Here is a 14,777-nt window from a genome sequence, read left to right as displayed (position 1 = left end):
AGACGCAAAACTCAATCTACAAAGTAGTTGTTCCTGACATAAATCATAAATGTGCTCATGGAAGAGAAACATTTAAAATAAAAATGACATGAGTTTGCTTTCTTACCTGTTGTTTTCTTTGAAAAACTATAGCCGCCAGCAAACGTGATTCAGTCCGCGATAATACTACGTCATGAGGTCACGTGACACGGCAAACTTTTGGTCTGAAGCAGAAATGTCCTTTGAGTGAACGGATACATTTAAGTTTAAACAAGGGCTTCAGTGTTTGCTTTTAAGCAACGTAAAAATATCAGTTTCGTATAGGAAATTAAAAATTTCCATCAGATCAATGTAGGAACATACTTTGTATCAATGACACGGCAGTTTCACGTTTTTCAGTGTACCCATAGTAGGAAATCCAGGCAACATTTACACTCACCTTCATACACATTATGAGCAATTTAAGAATGCCAATTAGCCTAATTTGTATGTCTTTGGACTGTGGGAGGAAACCAGAGAACATGAAGGAAACCCACCAAGCACAGAGAGAAAAGGGAAGCTCCATGCATACAGACCCAGCATGGGAATCGACCTAAGGATGTCATATCATTAAGTTCACCAAAAATAAGATTGGGGTCTCATCAACAAGAATGGTGGGTCAGCATACAGAGGAAAAGAACCAGCAATCTTTATCTGAGCATGGACGGAACAAAACAGATGGTTGTTGGCATCAGGAGAGCACTACTACTCGCTGCTGAACATCAACAGCTCCTCTATGGAGACTGTCAAAAGCACCTGACAAAGAACCTGAACTGCTCTTTGTGGTAAAGCGAGAACCACCACTTGCTTATGGACATGGTAAATGTTCGTAAAAGGTGGTAAAAATTATGGCTTCACCCGCAATAGCGCTTCAGGGCAAAGTGAAATTTATTTACCGTGGGCAGGAAAATGTACATTTCACAGTAACAGTATATTTACAGATGAAAAGACAAAACAAGGGAGGGGGGAACCAAAGACAAACAGCAAAATAAAGGGAGAAACAAATCAAAAAATGATGTACAATTCAATTTAATTCAATTTAATTTTATTTATATAGCGCTTTCAACAATGGTCATCGTCACAAAGCAGCTTCACAAAAATTAAAGATTATTATTTTTTTTTTTTAAGAAAAGAAAAGAAAAAATTTGGAAGTGTGTATGTGTGAGAAAAATGTGTGGTCTAGATAATAAATAGATGAATGAAATTCCTCAACAGGGAACCCATCCTCATCTGTGTGATAACAGATAGAAATAACATCATGTGTTTTGTGCAGGTAAGAGTTTAATATAACAGAAGTTGTGTAGATCAACATGAAGTCCAGTTCAGCACAGGGAGTCAGTAGGTGCAGAGGGCAGATGGGGTCTGGGTCACTGGAAGCACAGGAGCAGGATGGTAGCTCCAACCATCATAAAGCAGAATCCAGCTGGAGCTGGTCCTTCTCTGGATGCCTCAGAAACCTCGCAGGGTTGGCCTTTGTCTACTAAAGCTGGCACAATCTCCAGATGCCTCGGGATGGGTGGAAAAATACAGAAAAGATGGAGAGAATTAGCATGGTTGCCATTCAGGATAGGTGTACTGGAGTATGAGGTTATGGGATGAGTTACGCGTATGCCAGATATACATCGTTTATCCACAATATACCAATAGAAAAATAGCTCAAGGCACCACTTTTGCACTCTCGCTTTGACTTGGTTAACAAGCAATTATTTTGTCTGGTCTCCTTTTTTATAGGCCAGTCTCCGCCCCATCATGGGACTTTTCATCAATAGATAATTACAGTTCATAAAGAAACCATTACTTTCCCATTGTCACTTGGTTAAATCACATTGAACATAAAACCTGGCCCAAGTTCCACACAAACAAAATGAAAATAAAACTTCCTCTACAGAAACAATGCCTTTAATAGTTACTCATCTCCCACCTATTATTCTTACTTATTACTAAAATCATCACTGCCTGATTTTTGTTACATTCACGACACACATTGCATCTGAAAACCCACCAGCATTGTGGACAATTAACAAACCACTCACACACCCTTCACCCTCCCATCTGTAAGAATCCCAAAGCATTTGGGTCTACACAATAAGATTGTGCAACCAACATACACACACACACACACACACACACACACACACATACACACACACGCACAATTTTCCTTTGCATTTCTGCCAATTGACCATAAATAACAAAAATACTGCACAGTACACATCACCTGCCTTATTCACTGTTAAAAATATTTGTTTTGTTTTTTTAAATAAATAAAAAATTTATGTTTACACTTCTCTTTAATGATTGCCAGTACTATAGTACAATATGTTCTTGCACAGGTGGCACGGTGGTGTTAGTGATTAGCACTGTGACCTCGCACCTCACCATTGAAGGTTTTACTCCCGCCTTGGGTCTCCTGCCTGTGTGAATGGAATTATGTTTTCTCTGTGCTTGGTGGGTTTGACATGGGTACTCTGATTTCCTCCCACAGTCTAACGACATGCAGGTTATGCTGATTGACGTTCCCGAATTGCTCATACTGTGTAAAAGTGTGTGTGCCCTGTGATAGATTGGCACCCTGTCCAGGGTGTACCGTGCCTCATACCCAAAGTCTCCTGGGATGAGCTCCAAGGCCCCTATGACCCTGTACAGGATAAGGGGTATACAAAATAAATGATTAATAAAAGTATTCCATGGTAAATTAAATGTTTTGGAAATGATCTCTCTCATCATCAATATAATTGACAGTAGAGTCCCATACGTTCTCTAGAAGCGCTTTGTAGACCATGGAATTTACTTTAGTTGGTTTACATGTATACAGTATGTAGGGACAAGGTAACGTGTATACAGTATGAAGTGTACAGTACACTACCATTCAAAAGTTTTAGATCACTTTCTAACTCCATGATCGTTACTGATTTTTATTTCTTACTTTCTTATTACACTGTAAAGGAATGCTGAAGGCGTCCAAAAAATGCATTAATCTCCTTGAACAGTTGATATTGAGATGTTTCTGCTACTTCTGCTCTGTAAAGACTTCATAACGCCTCTAATCTCACGTGCTGTTAATTGGTCATTTTTCAGGCTGATAACTCTAAATGAACTTCTCGTCTGCGGCAGAGGTAGGTTTTGGTCTCGCCCTCCTGGGATGGCCTTCATGAGAGCCAGTTTCATTATGGTGCTTGACGGATTTTGCAAATGCACTTGACAATACTGTTCTTGCAAGAACTATTCCAGAAAGGCTGACCTCTGTGTCTTAAAATAACAACTAACTGTTGTTTTTGTTGTTGTTACGTACTTACCTAATTCCATACTGTATATGTTATTTTATAGTTTTGAAATCCCCAGTATTGTTGTAGAATGTAGAAAATAAATCACTAAACAAAAAAAAAAAAGAAATTTGCAAGTGATCTAAAACTTTTGAACGGTAGTGTATATTCAGTATGTTTTATGTCTATGTGTTATGTTTAATTATTCTGCATAACTTTAAAGGTATTATTAGCATTTACAAACCTTTTTTATTAAATGAAGGCATGAATGAGTGTGTAAGATACGGGATGTCAGATATCAATCGAGAGCTTATTTCATTTAAATAACAGTGGTGTACACAGAAAATTGGTAGCAGTTGCTTGAGTTCATGAAAAATTTACCTTATAAAAGGTATTAAAAATAATCGGATGGGCTCCATGTGACAGCCGAACCCCGGCCTTCTTCAATAACTACCTGGACTCCATATTAACATCAATTAACATCAGCTATTATAGCTGAGCTGCCTCCCACCCTACACACTGTATAAATGCAGATCATTTACTGCTTTCTGTTTCACCCAAATGAGGATGGGTTCCCTGTTGAGTCTGGTTCCTCTCAAGGTTTCTTCCTATTACCATCTCAGGGAGTTTTTCCTTGCCACTGTCGCCCTCGGCTTGCTCACCAGGGACAAACTGACCATTTTGATTCATACAAATTCACATTTCATACAAACTTAAATAATTCTTTTGACTGTGTAAAGCTGCTTTGCGGCAATGAAAATTGCTAAAAGCGCTATACAAATAAAATTGAATTGAATTGAATTGAATTGAATTAATGTAATTACAAAAGGAGGAACAACATGAGGCGTGGCTAAGCCCTGCAACCAAATCCGATTTGACCAATCAACCGTGGAACGGACTCACACAAAGCGTCAAAACTCAGTGTTCGAGCATGTCCAAGGTCGAATCGTCGGTTCTTCGTTATGGTCATCTGAAGGAAGCGGCTCGTCCACTCTCGCTACTCATACTTTCACAGTTGCAGGCGCACACCTTTGTCATCGTAAAAATAACCTCAATAACCTCTTCCAATCAGCTCAGGCTTCCACCTTTGCTGACGTCATCTGCTCTTTGAGAACTTTTATCGAGACTTCGTGCCAGAACTCCAAAGTCCTGCAATGAAGAAACCCTTAGAAGAAGTTCCAGAGCGCTGCCACCAGTAACCAGGCAACCAAGCCTCACTGAAGGGCTTTCCCAAAATATGTAACGCAAGTAAACAAACAAAGCTACATACCTTGCTGAAAAATGGTGCGTTTTATAATTAAACCGTAAGATTTAACCCAAGACCCTGCTCTTGTGACTTTCTTTGATCCAGTAAACAGTACAAGAAAATTTTCATTAACTTCACCCTCCAAACTGTTGGTATATTTGTGTACGTGCGTGTGTGTGTGTGTGTGTGTGTGTATGCATGTGTTCAAGTAGTATAGTTTCATGTATCATTAGATTAGTTCAAATAAATTCTTTATTTCTTAAAAAACTGTTGTTTTGCTCATGTATTTTAGTCTAAGTTTAATCGTTTGCCCAGTTTGCCTCATAATTTGGTAAATACCAGATTTTGTATTATCATCGTCAGCCACAGAAATAAACAAAATTGGTAAGATACATTAAATCATACTAAACGCTAGTTGATAAAGTGTACGCTATAATTTTTTATTCAGTTTAACAAAATTCAACCCGAATCGTTAAAGATTTGATATACCTCTGACCCAGAGCTAAAACACTACATAATGGAGGTTACGAATGGAGCAGTCATTCATGGTCTACTTTATTGTAAAGCCTGCATATTAATGGTGGAAAATGCATTGGGTATTTTGTCTGAATTAAAATGTTTACATTATGTAAAAACCCCTACAAGTACAGTATATGATACAGCTCAGCATATTGTTTTCCTTAAAAATGAGTTCATCTAATGTGTATCTAATGTGCTTTGACTATACATTGAATCTCCTACAATTACATAATGTTCTCTGTTTCTGTTTTAGTTCTGATTTTACTTCTTCCAGTGCAACATGCTCAAGGTAATTACATAGAGTTTTATTTTACATTTATTTGTTTATTAATAATGTGCATATATGATTTCAATAGGAGCGGACACAGTGTTTGAACATTCTTATTTAAAGTCGGTCAATTTGTTTTATATATATACATATATATTTGAAGTATAAAGAAAAGAACTTTAAATAAGTTATTTTTATTATTTTCTCTCAAACTATGTTTACTCATGTTCCCATTTGTTAAAAATTCTTCTGAATTCTCACACATTGTATGGCTGATGCTTTTCTGAAATTTTTCTTAAGCAATTGAGGCAAAATAAATAGTACTAATAGTAATAAAAAGTACTAATAGTTCTTTTTCAGCAATAACACTATGATATAAAAAAAACAATAACAAACAACCCAAAAAACAAAAACAAAGCAAAATGAGTTTACATGTAATTAAACATGACAGTGTTGTTTCAACTTTTTAAATTCAATTTCATTTGCAAACTGCTTTTAGCAATGAACCTATAACTATTTTATGTCACGATTATAATAATCTTGCCATAAAATACGCACGTACACCCTGAACGGGATGCCAATCTATCGCACTGCACACACATACATACACTCACATGCTCATACACACATCACAGGCAATTTGGGAACGCCAATCTGCCTAAACTGCATGACTGTGGGAGGAAACCAGAGTACCTGGAGGAAACCCATCAAGCACAGGGAGAACATGCAAACTCCATGCACACAGAATCGAACTCATATGAGAATCAAACTCAACCCTGGAGGTGGTACTAAGCCACCATGTGCATTTGTTTGCTATAAATTAAATTTAACATTTAATTTGATTTGTTTACATCAAAAAAGGATTTTAAATTATTTCTTGACCAGCAATATTTACAAAAAATTTAATACGCTTTATTCGGATGATACTTCAAGGGAATGGCTTGGAGGTCAAATTCTGCATGATCCGCGAACACAAACTGAGTAAATTGATGCTGGACGATGCCCTCATGCCTTTTTTTGGGGGGTTTCTTGGTTGTGTTTGTGAACAGGGACAAATTTTAGGCAAATCTTTGAGTCATCAATCGATTTGTTCATACTCGGGGGCATTCATGAACCAAGGTTCCACTGTATTTAATTTACTCCTCTCTAACTTCATACTATAGTTTCAAGTAGTTGTGTTTAAAGTAAGTTGTGTATGAGCATCATTAAACTTATAACTTTATCTTATCACCTAGTCAGAGCTAAAAATATTAAAATAATGGGAGTATTCTTAACAAATATATAATGGAACTGTTCATGTAACTTCCTTTCTTTCTTTCTTTGAAAGAAACAATAAAACAAACAAACAAGCAAAACAATATCAGACAAACAGATTTCCGTCATTTACTGTATATATCAACTTCTAGTTAGCAAGCAAAAAAAGTCTCTCATCAAATATAACTAAGTATAAAAACAAACTAAATAGTAAAAAACATGTGTCAATTAAAGCATCCTGATTACTGTGAGATTCTAAATAAACTCCACGTCCCTGATAAAGGCATAGTAATGTGCAGTGTTTTATGTTATCAGGCTCTGCTGCTAACATTACAAAGCCATTAACAGATCTACTCCATGGTGACGTCTCTTTATGGCTTTTTAACGTCAGCAGCAGAGCAGCAGGTACTTACATGGTGGCATTAGTTCCCTTTCAAAGGCTACACTCGATGCTGCGTGAAAACACTATGGGAAACATCTTGTCATGTTGCCGGTTGTGAAGCATGTGTGTATCAAACACGCCAAATTTTGGCTTTTATAACCTCGGTCGGGTGACGTCATTTGATGTGAGGCACCCCCGGGGGGTATAAATAGGAGGGAACCAGAAACATTCCTCAGATTTTTGTCTTCGCTGACCTAGTTGTGATTGCGTGTCTGTGTTTAACCAGCAAAATAAGAAGTGTTTAACTCACCGATATGGAGTTTTAAACGAGATGTCCCTCCGTGTGTGATAATCCATATCGGAGGGCTATCTCTACACTTTACTGCTTTGATTAAAGTGCTCATTCCTTGAGAAGCTTCGGGCCACGCGCATTTCTGGAGCTTAAAACTGTATCCGGCAGAGCTGTGAGAGACGGAATTGAAACTCCTATCTCTTACTTCCTTGTTGGATCGGAAAATCCCTCTGTCTGCTCTCAAGCGCGCCCTGCGCTTCTTGTGAATGGGCAAGGATAAACATTCTCTCTTGCTTCCACGAAGATGGAAATAGCCTCCAAGCACTTGGAAAAAAAAAAAAAAAAGCATTAGATGGCAGTTTCTGTCGGGTGGCCGGGGGGCGGAGCCTCAACAACGCTCTCTCCCCCCTCTTAGCTATCTCCATATGAATTAACCCTTTCATGGAGAAAGCTGTATTATCCCGTGTTTCCCCTGCCATTGAATTATTTATTTGTTTAAATAAACTTGATGTGGAAGCACAGAGTTATATGATGACGCCCAGATAGAAGAGACACTTCCAGGCTCTCTCTCTCCTGGGACATCACCCTTCCTGAAAAGCTAATACTTCCTTTTAAGCTGTGTAGACTTTCATCTTCCCTGGAGGAAAAAGCTTTTCAGGCAGCAGGTCAGGTTGGTGCTCCATGGCACACCATGGCGGTCTTCCAGGCCTACCACGCTGACCAGCTGAGAGACTTGAGCACTGGCGGGGCTCTTCAAAAAATCAATAAATAAATAAGGCGTATTGGAATTACACCCGGCCACAGACTTGTCTCTGTGTGCAACAAAGCAGAAGTGATGGCTGTGATGGTTTTCGCGGGGAGGCACTTATCTTAGGCGCACCAAGAATAAAAATCGTGCATTCCTCCTAGATGCCCCTATCCCGCCTTCCGGCCTGTTTGGCGATATCGTTAACTCGGTCGCCACTAGGTTCATAAAGTTATATGAACAAGCTCTCGGGAAATTCCTTCACCGCCGTGCTCAAGAGTCGGAACTGTCGGCCACCCAGTCTCGACCGGGTCTGACTCTTGCGAGGCGTAAAATACATGGAGAGTGTTTTTGAGCCGGCCACCCCCTCGTAAATATTGGGGTGCGACGCGCCTCGCAATCTGCCTCAAAAGAGGTCAGACTGGTATATTGTCTCCTTCACAAAGAAGCCCTGAGAACCATAAGGGTGGCCCCCCAAGTGTTCTCCCTGACACCCCCATGAGGTCAGTGTTTTTGCTCCGCGACCACTGGTGTTTCGGGCAACACCAGTCTACAATAAATTTTTTTCCTGCCATGTTTCAGGATGCAGAACATACCCCCCCCCACCCATTTAACCAAGCCGCTGGACTTTTGCCCAAGAAACTGGCAGCGTGGAAGCTACTGCCGAGTATATCTCCTTGGGTACTAAGCACTGTATAGAGAAACTACAGGATTCAGTTCTCACATCACCCTTTTTGTTTCAATGGCGTGGTCTCCACTTCCATGAAACCGGAAAGTGCGCATCTGCTGACCGAAGTTTCTGGGGAAAGGGGCCATGGAACATGTTCCCCTACCAGACAGTAAGTCAGGCTACTACAGTAGGTATTTCTTGGTTCCCAAGAGGAATGGGGGGCTGCGTCCAATTTTTAGATTTTGCGGGCTGTACCGCTATCTAAAATAAATAAATACAGCCTTAAATGTTGACTGTCAAAGTGATTGCTCTCAAACCCTACCAAGCAAATGATTTGTGACAATCAATTGAAGGACGCTTATTTTCATATAGAAATATTGCCACAACACAGGAGGTTCCTGAGGTTCGCTTTCGGGGGCGAAGCTTACCAGTATCGGGTTCTTCCATTTGGTCTAGCTCTCTCACCCGCACATATATAAAATGCATGGATGTAGTTTTGGCTCTTACAACTCCAGGGCATCCGTATTTAAATTACATAGACGACTGGCTGGCCAGTCTCAGTAGTTAGCACTTCGACATCAGCATGTCGTCCTAGCTCATCTTTGTCTCTAGGATTGAGACCCAAAAGTCGAATCCATTCTCAACACCCTCAAGGAAATCAAGCTAGACCAAAAAGTGACCATCACTTTCAGAGATCTTAGCTCTTATGGCAGCTGTATCCACGGTGACAACTTTGGGCCTTTTGCACATGAGAGCATCTCAGTTGTGGCTAAGACAGGGGATTTCACTCTAGGGCCAATCCCCAATAAGGGTTACGTGCCAGGTGCTTCGTACCCTTCCTATGTGGTTCAGACCCTGGTTTCTTACTCTGGGTCCCACTCTAAGTTCGTCTTGTCATCGCAGATGCTAACGACAGACGCTTCCCCCACGGGCTGGAGTGCAGTCCTAGATGAATGTCCAGCACAGGGGAACTGAAGAGGCCTTCTTCTCGCGTGGCACATCAATTTGGTGAAATGATGGCTCTATTTCTGACCCTAAAGCACTTCCTCCAGCAGGCTACCATGTCTTAGTGCGGGTGGAAAACACTATGGCAGTCTGATATATTAATCGCCAGGGCGGACTGTGCTTGCGCTACTAAATAGCTAGTGCACCATGTTCCTCTCTCTCAGGGCAATTTACATTCCATGGTGTATGAATGTGGGAGCAGTTGTACTGTCCAGTCAATTCTGACACATGGGGAATGGAAACCCCACCCTGGCGAGGGTCCGTCAACAGCGTTTGCGCCTCTTATTGATAGCGCCCTGTTGGCCGAGTCTTAGGTGCAGGGGACAATATTTCATCCCCGGCCCGAGCTTTGGAACCTTCACTTTTGGTCCCTGAATGAGACCAATTAAGTCAAGCTGGTCTTCCAGCCAGCATAATTAAGACTATTCTAAGTGCTAGGGCTCCCTCCCCTAGAAGAGGAATTCCTCAAAAGGAATGTATTTGAAAGTTGGGGCCCCCTTTGTGGGTTTTATCTATCATGCTTAAAGGTCCAGTTGACACCCCCCCTTTGAACAACTAGAGTCAGCGCCTCAGGTTTCTGACCCTTAAGATGGTTTTTCTAATGGCCGTTACCTCTCTAAGAGGACTGGACATCTGTCAGTCTCCCCATCTTGCCTAGACTTTGCCCCTGGGCTAGTCAGGGCCATTTTGCATCCTAACTGACTATCTTCCGAAAGTTCCATTCTCAACATGCACCCTATTGTTTTTGAAGCCTTCTGTCCCCCACCTTTTACAGGTTTGGAGCAGGAGAGACTTCATTTACTGTATCCAGTACGTGCTCTTCAGATTTACGTCCACCGCATCAACCAGTGGCATGAATCAGAGCAGTTTTTACATGTTTTGGGGCCACAACAGGGGGGCGGCCCCTTTGCCCCTGGGCTAGTCAGGGCCATTTTGCATCCTAACTGACTATCTTCCGAAAGTTCCATTCTCAACATGCACCCTATTGTTTTTGAAGCCTTCTGTCCCCCACCTTTTACAGGTTTGGAGCAGGAGAGACTTCATTTACTGTATCCAGTACGTGCTCTTCAGATTTACGTCCACCGCATCAACCAGTGGCATGAATCAGAGCAGTTTTTACATGTTTTGGGGCCACAACAGGGGGGCGGCCGCCACTACACTGGGTGAGAGATGCTATTGCCCTCTCCTATGAGGCGTGTGGGCTCACTTCGCCTCTAGGAATCAGGGCTCATTCAACCAGGGGGATCGCCTTATCTATTGCACTAGCAAGTGGTATTCCCCTGCAGCAACTGTGTGCGAAGCAGGTAGACCCAGTCCACTGCCAAATTGTCTCAGTGCTGGAGTTTCTGCAGGAAAAGTTGTCCTCGGCCTTGTGCCCTAGTACTCTATTGTTTTTGAAGCCTTCTGTCCTCCGCCTTTACAGCTTCAAAGCGGGAGAGACTTCACTTACTGTGTCCAGTACGTGCTCTTCAGATTTACGTCCACCACATCCGCTAGTGGCATAAGTCAAAACAGCCTTTACATGTTTTGGGGCCGCAACCGGGGGACGCCCGCCACTACACTGGGTGAGAGATGCTATTGCCCTCTCCTATGAGGCGCGTGGGCTCACTTCACCTCTAGGAATCAGGGCTCATTCAACCAGGGGGATTGCCTCATATATTCCACTAGCAAGAGGTATTCCCCTGCAGCAAGTGTGTGACATGGAGGGTTGGTCCTGTCCGCACACATTTGTTACATTTATAGTCTGGATGTTCATGCTACTCCGGGCCCACGGGTCCTCGAGTTAGCTGCCTAGGCATAGTTCTGAGACTTTCTCTGCCTTGTGCGCACATGTTACACAACCTTGGGGTCCAGACACTTGCAGTGCGGCGACGTTGGTACTCTCGTTTCCATAGCATTTTCACGCAGCATCGAGTGTAGCCTTTGAAAGGGAATGTCTCGGGTTACTTTACTGTCACCCTGTTACCTGAAAAGGCGGGAACGAGATGCCACATCCCAATGCTGCACTGCCTACGTGACCGGATGTCCGTTCAGACAAGTCAATCTGAGGAGTGTTTCTGGTTCACTTCTATTTATAACCCGCAGGTGCGTCTCATTAGATGACGTCACCCGACCGAGGTTATAAAAGCCAAAATTTGGCGTGTTTGATACACACATGCTTCACAACCGGCAACATGACAAGATGTTCCCATAGCGTTTTCACGAAGCATCTCGTATCCGCCTTTTTAGGGACCAGGGTTACAGCAAAGTAACCCGAGACTTTCTCGTTGATTGTCCTGTCATGACAACACAGACCTTATGAGCTTGGTGCTTGGCAGAAGACAGGCATTATATCACTAACTGAAACAATAACAAAGATGCTTAGGTGTCACCTGCCATGTGTAAGGCCCAGGTTTGATTCCCACCCAAACCGTAACCACTAGATACAGTGGCTAATTTATTATTATTGGTTTATTTGCTCTTTTCTATCTGCATATTATAGAGTAAAGTAGTGCTAAGTGTGTTTAATGGGACTTGTATTTGCTTGTATGAGTATACAGTAAGTGTCTACACTTATAACTTCCAATTATCAAATGCCCATAACTGTTTTTAGCAACTGAAGTAAATTAAAATAATGTGGGATTTTTTAATAAATATATTACATAACTGTTCATCCTTCTTATGTAAAAAAAAAAAAAATTATTATAAATGAAAATATTTTGACATCTTTAGAAGTTGAGATGTCAAATGTAAAACAGTTGTGTATTTATCAGTGAGATTCAGTCTCTCGTGAGTGACACAGACCAGTGCATACAGGTGATCTGACTTATTCAGCAAAAATAAATCAGACATTAATTAAGTCAAGGAGAACAAATACATTTCTAATGCCTTAGTTAATTTCAACCTATTTCGTTTTTTTTTTACTACTTCTGTCTTTTTGGGTGATGTTTGAGTTATGGAATCATTGTTGTGTTTATAAATGTTAATGTCTAGGTTTAAGTATATTTGTGTATTTCCTGTCTAACAGTAAAAGCAGGTCCAGTACTGAGTGTATTTCCACAGAGCTGGCTGAGAGAAGGAGATTCAGTGACTCTAAACTGTGAGGTTACAGATTGCTCTAAAAACTGGACATTTAACTGGACATTCAGGTGGTACAGAGAGAATCACTACAAAGACAGTGATGGATATCTCAGACATAAAGTGGAACTCCTCTCAGACAGCAACAGAGGATCTCGAGGCTTCTACACTATCAGTCCTGCCACTCGTAATCACACAGGAGTTTATATGTGCAGAGGAGAGAGAGACGGACAGCAGGTTCAGACAGATCACAGCAATTCACAACTACTTTGGATCACTGGTGAGGAAAAATGACAACACCTGTGTGTAGGAGTATTAAATATAAATGCATAAATAATTTCTAAACATTTACACAGCATTAATTTAACATATGCAGAATAGCTGTGCAAATGTTTGTTGTAAAACTCTTTATATTCTCCCTCCTGACTGAGGAATGTTAAAGGCAGTTGAATAGCCCTAAACACTGGTAGAGGATTATTGTCATTCATATAACACTGTTTAATCAAATAAGGTTTGAATGATTTTAGAATAAATTATTCCATAAAAACACAATTATAATAAACCATGTGAATTATAATGTTGTGTGTTTAAGGTGAATCTCCTCCAGTCTCTCTGATTATCAATCCGAACAGAACTCAACACTTTACTGGTGACTCTCTCACACTGAGCTGTGAGGACCAGAGTAACTCATGGACAGTGAGACATTACACACACAGTAAAAGAGTGTCAGATTGTTCATGGTGGGGATCAGTCACAGGATCTACATGTGAAATCAGCTACCTCTCCACATCCTACACTGGAGTTTACTGGTGTGAGTCTGAATCTGGAGTAAACAGTAATCCTGTCAACATCACAGTGCATGGTGAGTCTTCATGTAGTAAGGCCCACGCAAACCGTAACCACTGGATACAGTGGCATATTCTTTATTTTATTTGCTCTTTTCTATCTGCATATTATGGAGTAAAGTAGTGCTGAGTGTGTTTAAAGGAACTTGTATTAGCTTGTCTGAGTTTCAGCGTCTTTACACTTATAACTTTCAATTATCAATGGCCCATAACTGTCCTTAACAACTGAAGTAAATTAAAATAATGTGAGGATTTTTATTAAATATATTACATAACTTTTATCCTTCTTCTGTAAAAAATAAAGATTATATACAATGGTGTAAAAAACTATTTGCCCCCTTCCTGATTTCTAATTCTTTTGCATGTTTGTCACACAAAATGTTTCTGATCATCAAACACATTTAACTATTAGTCAAAGATAACACAAGTAAACACAAAATGCAGTTTTTAAATGATGGTTTTTATTATTTAGGGAGAAAAAAAATCCAAACCTACATGGCCCTGTGTGAAAAAGTAATTGCCCCCTGAACCTAATAACTGGTTGGGCCACCCTTAGCAGCAATAACTGCAATCAAGCATTTGCGATAACTTGCAACAAGTCTTTTACAGCGCTCTGGAGGAATTTTGGCCCAATCCTCTTTGTAAAATTGTTGTAATTCAGCTTTATTTAAGGGGTTTTCTAGCATGAACCGCCTTTTTAAGGTCATGCCACAACATCTCAATAGGATTCAGGTCAGGACTTTGAGTAGGCCACTCCAAAGTCTTCATTTTGTTTTTCTTCAGCCATTCAGAGGTGGATTTGCTGGTGTGTTTTGGGTCATTGTCCTGCTGCAGCACCCAAGATCGCTTCAGCTTGAGTTGACGAACAGATGGCCGGACATTCTCCTTCAGGATTTTTTGGTAGACAGTAGAATTCATGGTTCCATCTATCACAGCAAGCCTTCCAGGTCCTGAAGCAGCAAAACAACCCCAGACCATTACACTACCACCAACATATTTTACTGTTGGTATGATGTTCTTTTTCTGAAATGCTGTGTTACTTTTACGCCAGATGTAATGGGACACGCACCTTCCAAAAAGTTCAACTTTTGTCTCGTTGGTCCACAATATTTTTTCCAAAAGTATTGGCAATCATTGAAATGTTTTTTAGCAAAATTGAGACGAGCCTTAATGTTCTTTTTGCTTAAAAGTGGTTTGCGCTTTGGAAATCTGC

The sequence above is a fragment of the Clarias gariepinus genome, chromosome 1, assembly GCF_024256425.1.
Source record: "Clarias gariepinus isolate MV-2021 ecotype Netherlands chromosome 1, CGAR_prim_01v2, whole genome shotgun sequence".
Classification (NCBI taxonomy): Eukaryota; Metazoa; Chordata; class Actinopteri; order Siluriformes; family Clariidae; genus Clarias; species Clarias gariepinus.
Note: the sequence above shows the minus strand (reverse complement) of the source record.